The 10,303-nt window shown below is 41.4% G+C and overlaps 3 pseudogenes; all 3 read left to right on the top strand.

Annotated features, from left to right (window-relative positions):
- The first annotated feature begins 1,356 nt into the window (after positions 1 to 1,356).
- On the top strand, positions 1,357 to 1,740 carry LOC148006460 (elongin-B pseudogene; annotated as a pseudogene).
- Positions 1,741 to 5,307: 3,567 nt separating this feature from the next.
- On the top strand, positions 5,308 to 5,691 carry LOC148006461 (elongin-B pseudogene; annotated as a pseudogene).
- A 3,594-nt stretch (positions 5,692 to 9,285) lies between these two features.
- On the top strand, positions 9,286 to 9,669 carry LOC148006462 (elongin-B pseudogene; annotated as a pseudogene).
- The last annotated feature ends 634 nt before the right edge of the window (positions 9,670 to 10,303 follow it).

The raw sequence follows: 10,303 nt of genomic DNA on the forward strand, positions 1-10,303 counted from the left end.
CAGGTGAGACATTTACAAGGCAAAAGGAGGCTTGTATTGAATGAGAAGGAAGGATGGGCAGGGAAAAATGTTGAAGGGAGAGGAGGAGACCAGATGGGAAAGGGGGAAGTGATGGGGGTGAGAGGGAGAGAATCCGGTGCAGGACTATATGGTGGGTGACGTTAAGATTCCCTGCTGCACCTTTACCTGTTGTGACAAATACTTTTAAGAAATGGATGTAAATTGGGCTTTATAGGTTTAGAGGGTCAATTATATCTTATAAATTGGGCCAAAGGTTATTGTGCAGTGTGTCCTTTCATGTAGTGATGTAAGTGTAAGAAAGTGTGGGACAGATGGTCTCTGTGGCCACAGAGTTGGGATGTGTATGTCTGGCAGGGAAACCGACTTGGGAAACTGATAGGTAGAGAGATTGCTGCCAGGCTCAGAGAGAAGCCTTTGGCTGTGTTGTATGGGATGGAGCTGAGCAGGTAAGATGTTTTCCTGGCTGATAATTAAGATTTCCATCAGGTATCTTGGGGTATTGAGGTGCAGAATCTTGATGGGGAAAACAGCAGGCTTTTATATTTTATACTTTTACATGAACAGACAGCGAACCGACCCAATGAGCAACAGTCCACTAATAATCCAAAGAGTTGAAAGTTTTCATTTCTAAAGAAGAGGAGGGCAGGTTGGGGATTTAGCTCACTGGTAGAGCGCTTGCCTAGCAAATGCAAGGCCCTCGGTTCCATCCCCAGCCCTGGAAAAAAAAAAAGAAGAAGAAGAGGAAGTCAGCACCATGATAAGCCATGTGATATCTCAATATTAGGAATTTAAACAAAGAAACAGAGAAGCACCCTGGGCTGGCACATTGTAGATTCCCTGCTGTGTGACAAGTAATGGCAAGTCATAGAGTTAGAGATTTAAAGCTGCTCTTTAAAGTGCGAAGTTTCTACAATCTTTCATGATACTCATATTTCTTTTAACGTGGGCTCCACAGGAATTCTGGGTGGAAATCCTAGTTAGACAAGCTGCTTAGTAAGGACCATTTTATTAACAGGTGAATAAGTTCAATTTTACAAAGAAGAGAGCAAAGACATTGCTTGAAACACGTGGGGATTTTCACCATAGTTTGGTACTTGGAGTTAGTGAACAATTTTTCCCTATCTAAGTAGAGAGTTGTGATAAATACCTTTAACTCTGGTCAGAGTGGATTCAGACATATATTGTGGAAGATATGAAGGTTAATTAAACACCTGTGGCTCTGGGTAGAGAGCTGAACAGATGGATGCATTTTGGCTAATGTCCTGAATTTTAAATTGGTTTTTGGTATTAGACTTGATAGAAGATGTTTAAGTTTGTCTAAAGGAGAGTACAGAGGTTGGAGCCAGAAGCAGCCGCCGGCATGGATGTGTTTCTCATGATCCGGCGCCACAAGACCACCACCATCTTTATGGACACCAAGGAGTCGAGCACAGTGTTCGAACTGAAGTGCATCGTCGAGGGCATCATCAAGCGGCCGCCAGAGGAGCAGCGGCTGTACAAGGACGACCAGCTCCTCAATGATGGAAAAACTCTGGGCGAATGTGGCTTCACCAGTCAGACAGCAAGGCCACAGACCCCAGCCACAGTGTGCCTGGCCTTTCGAGCAGATGACACCGTTGAAGCGCTGCTTATTGAACCCTTCTCCAGCCCTCGGAGCTTCCAGATGTGATGAAGCCACAGGATTCTGGAGGCAGTGCCAATGAACAAGCTGTGCAGTGAGGGCCCCAGGCCTACCCCCTAGAAACCCACTCCCCAATAAAAAAAGATTTGGCTGTCTAAAAACAAAAAAAGGAGAGTACAGAGATTATGAGAATCACATGGGGATTTTCATGCATGGATCGAAACTTAGGTCGGGAAAAATTAGTCCCTGGATCCACTTAGAGTATCCAATGTTACTTACCAGTAATTAAGGTTCAATAAAATCTGTGACTCCGGGTAAAGAGCTAAACAGATGGAGATAGATAGATAGATAGATAGATAGATAGATAGATAGATAGATAGATAGATATTTGTCTTAAGGTTAAACAAAAATCTGTAGCCTAACATATGTCCATGTCTAAAGCTCTCTACCCTGAGTCAAAGTCCTGGTTTGATACATGGCGTATTGGTATTAGAATTGATAGAAGTTTTTAAATGTGTTTTATGTGTTAGCCGCTAAAAGCCATAGCTCTGGTTGATGACGGCCAGCGAGGGTGTGTTGTTACTTTTGATATATTCCAGAACAGGAAGCTCAGATTCTCTTAACGTGGGCTCCACCGGATTATTCGGTTCATTTCCTGATATCATAGAGTACAAAAGTGTATCAGGCTCAATGTTTAGCTTACTTCGTGTGTTAAAAGTCATTTAATCGTCATAATGGGTGTGCCTTTGAGTTTTATGGTTATATTATTAGTCCGGGAAAGAGTACAAGATACAAGCTATTTGGATACAGACTGAGTAACACAATATTTTGGGACAAATGTATTGTCTTTGTGCTTTTACAAAGTGTGGTTAGGCTCTGGAAACCTCACAGAGTCCTACTGATCTGATTTGATAGAGGTAGACCTCCTGAAAAAATGATTCAGGAGAATCAAACAGAAAAAGTTATCTGAATCCTAAACGTTTGTCTTGAGAGTTGTATGATGCGAAGTGTGCCTACTTGGACTCCTGGTCTCAAAGACTTTATCAGGCGGGTCCAATCAGGACACACATGCTACAGCATGTGCTTCATTATTCCTACCCCCTACCCAGAAGGATATCTCAACGCCCATGGACAGCTTGAAGAAGTTACAGAAGAGTCTTCGTCCCAGTTCCCTAGACTTTTGGGGGGCTGAAAGGGATTATTCTGAAGTGGTTTTTATGAGGAATTTAGAAATGGTTGTTATTTAACTGGGAGGAAGTAGATAGGGTTATACAGTCATAATCTCATGTGGTAACTAAGCTAGCATCATATCTGTGCTTTGGTATACAATTTATTTGACGAAAAATTGTAAAAGTACAAGTTTTAGAGTCAGTCCTTCTAGTGATGTCATTACAAAGATCTGAGATGATTACACCTCTGATTTAAGACACAAATAACAAATTCATGACTCTGAGTTTGACACTTGAAACTTTCAAGATAATATTTAGGATTTGGAGACAACAGTCCAGATTACTTTATATAGATCGATGTTCTTCAAAAACGTCAGAAATCCACAAAATTTGAGATTTAAATTTATTTATCCTTTGTTGAGACATATCTGCTCCTAACCGTTCCCTTTCCCTGATTTAATGAAGAATTTGAACATCTCGACCTCCAGGTGATGCCATACTTTGTGGCAAGGCAGCCACTGCACAAAGCTGCCTGTTTCATCTGCACACTAATACTGTCCAGAAAAGGACAAGTCATGCAGAATAGTTGACTGATAAGCCCAACCAAGACAGGGTGAACAGCCCTTCCTCATCTGCATTTCCACAGTCTGTCAGTTGATTTGGGGCCAGAAGGCTGAAGTCTTCCCTCACGTGTTGCTAACAGGGTACTGTGCTGGTGGAGAGTGCTCTCTACAACCTGTCAGTTCTAGAAGGTGTTTTAGGCTTCCTATGTGTGTAGATACTTGGCCATTCTCAGATTTCTGACGGGGTTGAAGACTGATTATAGGCTCATAGCTTATGAGGCTGTTTGACTCTGAACATATACATATATATATATATATATATACATATATATATATATATATATAATCATTGGAGATGTATGAGATAGTATACAAGCTAGCCAAAATACAATATGGATGTTAAGACTTTCTATACTTGGAATGGATAACTGAATGTTCTGCTCATCTGACAGTGTTGGACTGGATGTTAGATTTACTTTATGCTTTTAATTACAACACGTTAATAGTTGTGTTCAGGTTGTATTTGAGAGAAAAGTTTTGTAATTAGATCAAAATGGTGAAATGTGGGATGTTGTCACAGGTGAGACATTTACAAGGCAAAAGGAGGCTTGTATTGAATGAGAAGGAAGGATGGGCAGGGAAAAATGTTGAAGGGAGAGGAGGAGACCAGATGGGAAAGGGGGAAGTGATGGGGGTGAGAGGGAGAGAATCCGGTGCAGGACTATATGGTGGGTGACGTTAAGATTCCCTGCTGCACCTTTACCTGTTGTGACAAATACTTTTAAGAAATGGATGTAAATTGGGCTTTATAGGTTTAGAGGGTCAATTATATCTTATAAATTGGGCCAAAGGTTATTGTGCAGTGTGTCCTTTCATGTAGTGATGTAAGTGTAAGAAAGTGTGGGACAGATGGTCTCTGTGGCCACAGAGTTGGGATGTGTATGTCTGGCAGGGAAACCGACTTGGGAAACTGATAGGTAGAGAGATTGCTGCCAGGCTCAGAGAGAAGCCTTTGGCTGTGTTGTATGGGATGGAGCTGAGCAGGTAAGATGTTTTCCTGGCTGATAATTAAGATTTCCATCAGGTATCTTGGGGTATTGAGGTGCAGAATCTTGATGGGGAAAACAGCAGGCTTTTATATTTTATACTTTTACATGAACAGACAGCGAACCGACCCAATGAGCAACAGTCCACTAATAATCCAAAGAGTTGAAAGTTTTCATTTCTAAAGAAGAGGAGGGCAGGTTGGGGATTTAGCTCACTGGTAGAGCGCTTGCCTAGCAAATGCAAGGCCCTCGGTTCCATCCCCAGCCCTGGAAAAAAAAAAAGAAGAAGAAGAGGAAGTCAGCACCATGATAAGCCATGTGATATCTCAATATTAGGAATTTAAACAAAGAAACAGAGAAGCACCCTGGGCTGGCACATTGTAGATTCCCTGCTGTGTGACAAGTAATGGCAAGTCATAGAGTTAGAGATTTAAAGCTGCTCTTTAAAGTGCGAAGTTTCTACAATCTTTCATGATACTCATATTTCTTTTAACGTGGGCTCCACAGGAATTCTGGGTGGAAATCCTAGTTAGACAAGCTGCTTAGTAAGGACCATTTTATTAACAGGTGAATAAGTTCAATTTTACAAAGAAGAGAGCAAAGACATTGCTTGAAACACGTGGGGATTTTCACCATAGTTTGGTACTTGGAGTTAGTGAACAATTTTTCCCTATCTAAGTAGAGAGTTGTGATAAATACCTTTAACTCTGGTCAGAGTGGATTCAGACATATATTGTGGAAGATATGAAGGTTAATTAAACACCTGTGGCTCTGGGTAGAGAGCTGAACAGATGGATGCATTTTGGCTAATGTCCTGAATTTTAAATTGGTTTTTGGTATTAGACTTGATAGAAGATGTTTAAGTTTGTCTAAAGGAGAGTACAGAGGTTGGAGCCAGAAGCAGCCGCCGGCATGGATGTGTTTCTCATGATCCGGCGCCACAAGACCACCACCATCTTTATGGACACCAAGGAGTCGAGCACAGTGTTCGAACTGAAGTGCATCGTCGAGGGCATCATCAAGCGGCCGCCAGAGGAGCAGCGGCTGTACAAGGACGACCAGCTCCTCAATGATGGAAAAACTCTGGGCGAATGTGGCTTCACCAGTCAGACAGCAAGGCCACAGACCCCAGCCACAGTGTGCCTGGCCTTTCGAGCAGATGACACCGTTGAAGCGCTGCTTATTGAACCCTTCTCCAGCCCTCGGAGCTTCCAGATGTGATGAAGCCACAGGATTCTGGAGGCAGTGCCAATGAACAAGCTGTGCAGTGAGGGCCCCAGGCCTACCCCCTAGAAACCCACTCCCCAATAAAAAAAGATTTGGCTGTCTAAAAACAAAAAAAGGAGAGTACAGAGATTATGAGAATCACATGGGGATTTTCATGCATGGATCGAAACTTAGGTCGGGAAAAATTAGTCCCTGGATCCACTTAGAGTATCCAATGTTACTTACCAGTAATTAAGGTTCAATAAAATCTGTGACTCCGGGTAAAGAGCTAAACAGATGGAGATAGATAGATAGATAGATAGATAGATAGATAGATAGATAGATAGATAGATAGATAGATAGATATTTGTCTTAAGGTTAAACAAAAATCTGTAGCCTAACATATGTCCATGTCTAAAGCTCTCTACCCTGAGTCAAAGTCCTGGTTTGATACATGGCGTATTGGTATTAGAATTGATAGAAGTTTTTAAATGTGTTTTATGTGTTAGCCGCTAAAAGCCATAGCTCTGGTTGATGACGGCCAGCGAGGGTGTGTTGTTACTTTTGATATATTCCAGAACAGGAAGCTCAGATTCTCTTAACGTGGGCTCCACCGGATTATTCGGTTCATTTCCTGATATCATAGAGTACAAAAGTGTATCAGGCTCAATGTTTAGCTTACTTCGTGTGTTAAAAGTCATTTAATCGTCATAATGGGTGTGCCTTTGAGTTTTATGGTTATATTATTAGTCCGGGAAAGAGTACAAGATACAAGCTATTTGGATACAGACTGAGTAACACAATATTTTGGGACAAATGTATTGTCTTTGTGCTTTTACAAAGTGTGGTTAGGCTCTGGAAACCTCACAGAGTCCTACTGATCTGATTTGATAGAGGTAGACCTCCTGAAAAAATGATTCAGGAGAATCAAACAGAAAAAGTTATCTGAATCCTAAACGTTTGTCTTGAGAGTTGTATGATGCGAAGTGTGCCTACTTGGACTCCTGGTCTCAAAGACTTTATCAGGCGGGTCCAATCAGGACACACATGCTACAGCATGTGCTTCATTATTCCTACCCCCTACCCAGAAGGATATCTCAACGCCCATGGACAGCTTGAAGAAGTTACAGAAGAGTCTTCGTCCCAGTTCCCTAGACTTTTGGGGGGCTGAAAGGGATTATTCTGAAGTGGTTTTTATGAGGAATTTAGAAATGGTTGTTATTTAACTGGGAGGAAGTAGATAGGGTTATACAGTCATAATCTCATGTGGTAACTAAGCTAGCATCATATCTGTGCTTTGGTATACAATTTATTTGACGAAAAATTGTAAAAGTACAAGTTTTAGAGTCAGTCCTTCTAGTGATGTCATTACAAAGATCTGAGATGATTACACCTCTGATTTAAGACACAAATAACAAATTCATGACTCTGAGTTTGACACTTGAAACTTTCAAGATAATATTTAGGATTTGGAGACAACAGTCCAGATTACTTTATATAGATCGATGTTCTTCAAAAACGTCAGAAATCCACAAAATTTGAGATTTAAATTTATTTATCCTTTGTTGAGACATATCTGCTCCTAACCGTTCCCTTTCCCTGATTTAATGAAGAATTTGAACATCTCGACCTCCAGGTGATGCCATATTTTGTGGCAAGGCAGCCACTGCACAAAGCTGCCTGTTTCATCTGCACACTAATACTGTCCAGAAAAGGACAAGTCATGCAGAATAGTTGACTGATAAGCCCAACCAAGACAGGGTGAACAGCCCTTCCTCATCTGCATTTCCACAGTCTGTCAGTTGATTTGGGGCCAGAAGGCTGAAGTCTTCCCTCACGTGTTGCTAACAGGGTACTGTGCGGGTGGAGAGTGCTCTCTACAACCTCTCAGTTCTAGAAGGTGTTTTAGGCTTCCTATGTGTGTAGATACTAGGCCATTCTCAGATTTCTGACGGGATTGAATACTGATTATAGGCTCATAGCTTATGAGGCTGTTTAACTCTGAACTTATATATATATATATATATATATATATATATATATATATATACATGAATATATATATATTATATATCATTGGAGATTTATGAGATAGTATACAAGCTAGCCAAAATACAATATGGATGTTAAGACTTTCTAAACTTGGAATGGATAACTGAATGTTCTGCTCATCTGACAGTGTTGGACTGGATGTTAGATTTACTTTATGCTTTTAATTACAACACGTTAATAGTTGTGTTCAGGTTGTATTTGAGAGAAAAGTTTGTAATTAGATCAAAATGGTGAAATGTGGAATGTTGTCACAGGTGAGACATTTACAAGGCAAAAGGAGGCTTGTCATTGAATGAGAAGGAAGGATGGGCAGGGAAAAATGTTGAAGGGAGAGGAGGAGACCAGATGGGAAAGGGGGAAGAGATGGGGGTGAGTGGGAGAGAAGCCGGTGCAGGACTATATGGTGGGTGACATTAAGATTCCCTGCTGCACCTTTACAGGTTGTGACAAATACTTTTAAGGAATGGATGTAAATTGGGCTTTATAGGTTTAGAGGGTCAATTATATCTTATAAATTGGGCCAAAGGTTATTGTGCAGTGTGTCCTTTCATGTAGTGATGTAAGTGTAAGAAAGTGTGGGACAGATGGTCTCTGTGGCCACAGAGTTGGGATGTGTATGTCTGGCATGGAAACCGACTTGGGAAACTGATAGGTAGAGAGATTGCTGCCAGGCTCAGAGAGAAGCCTTTGGCTGTGTTGTATGGGATGGAGCTGAGCAGGTAAGATGTTTTCCTGGCTGATAATTAAGATTTCCATCAGATATCTTGGGGTATTGAGGTGCAGAACCTTGATGGGGAAACAGCAGGCTTTTATATTTTATACTTTTACATGAACAGACAGCGAACCGCCCCAATGAGCAACAGTCCACTAATAATCCAAAGAGTTGAAAGTTTTCATTTCTAAAGAAGAGGAGGGCAGGTTGGGGATTTAGCTCACTGGTAGAGCGCTTGCCTAGCAAATGCAAGGCCCTCGGTTCCATCCCCAGCCCTGGACAAAAAAAAAGAAGAAGAAGAGGAAGTCAGCACCATGATAAGCCATGTGATATCTCAATATTAGGAATTTAAACAAAGAAACAGAGAAGCACCCTGGGCTGGCACATTGTAGATTCCCTGCTGTGTGACAAGTAATGGCAAGTCATAGAGTTAGAGATTTAAAGCTGCTCTTTAAAGTGCGTTGTTTCTACAATCTTTCATGATACTCATATTTCTTTTAACGTGGGCTCCACAGGAATTCTGGGTGGAAATCCTAGTTAGACAAGCTGCTTAGTAAGGACCATTTTATTAACAGGTGAATAAGTTCAATTTTACAAAGAAGAGAGCAAAGACATTGCTTGAAACACGTGGGGATTTTCACCATAGTTTGGTACTTGGAGTTAGTGAACAATTTTTCCCTATCTAAGTAGAGAGTTGTGATAAATACCTTTAACTCTGGTCAGAGTGGATACAGATATATATTGTGGAAGATATGAAGGTTAATTAAACACATGTGGCTCTAGGTACAGAGCTGAACTGATGGATACATTTAGGCTAATGTCCTGAATTTTAAATTGGTTTTTGGTATTAGACTTGAAAGAAGATGTTTAAGTTTGTCTAAAGGAGAGTACAGAGGTTGGAGCCAGAAGCAGCCGCCGGCATGGATGTGTTTCTCATGATCCGGCGCCACAAGACCACCACCATCTTTATGGACGCCAAGGAGTCGAGCACGGTGTTCGAACTGAAGTGCATCATCGAGGGCATCATCAAGCGGCCGCCAGAGGAGCAGCGGCTGTACAAGGACGACCAGCTCCTCAATGATGGAAAAACTCTGGGTGAATGTGGCTTCACCAGTCAGACAGCAAGGCCACAGACCCCAGCCACAGTGGGCCTGGCCTTTCCAGCAGATGACACCGTTGAAGCGCTGCTTATTGAACCCTTCTCCAGCCCTCGGAGCTTCCAGATGTGATGTAGCCACAGGATTCTGGAGGCAGTGCCAATGAACAAGCTGTGCAGTGAGGGCCCCAGGCCTACCCCCTAGAAACCCACTCCCCCATTAAAAAAAGATTTGGCTGTCTAAAAAAAAACAAAAAAAAAAAACAAAAAAAAGGAGAGTACAGAGATTATGAGAATCACATGGGGATTTTCATGCATGGATCGAAACTTAGGACGGGACAAATTAGTCCCTGGATCCACTTAGAGTATCCAATGTTACTTAGTAGTAATTAAGGTTCAATAAAATCTGTGACTCCCGGTAAAGAGCTAAACAGATGGAGATAGATAGATAGATAGATAGATAGATAGATAGATAGATAGATAGATAGATAGATAGATAGATAGATATTTGTCTTAAGGTTAAACAAAAATCTGTTGCCTAACATATGTCCATCTCTAAAGCCCTCTACCCTGAGTCAAAGTCCTGGTTTGATACATGGCGTATTGGTATTAGAATTGATAGAAGTTTTTAAATGTGTTTTATGTGTTAGCCGCTAAAAACCATATCTCTGGTTGATGACGGCCAGCGAGGGTGTGTTGTTACTTTTGATATATTCCAGAACAGGAAGCTCAGATTCTCTTAACGTGGGCTCCACCGGATTATTCGGTTCATTTCCTGATATCATAGAGTACAAAAGTGTATCAGGCTCAATGTTTA

The sequence above is a fragment of the Rattus norvegicus genome, chromosome 3, assembly GCF_021556685.1.
Source record: "Rattus norvegicus strain SHRSP/BbbUtx chromosome 3, alternate assembly SHRSP_T2T, whole genome shotgun sequence".
Classification (NCBI taxonomy): domain Eukaryota; kingdom Metazoa; phylum Chordata; class Mammalia; order Rodentia; family Muridae; genus Rattus; species Rattus norvegicus.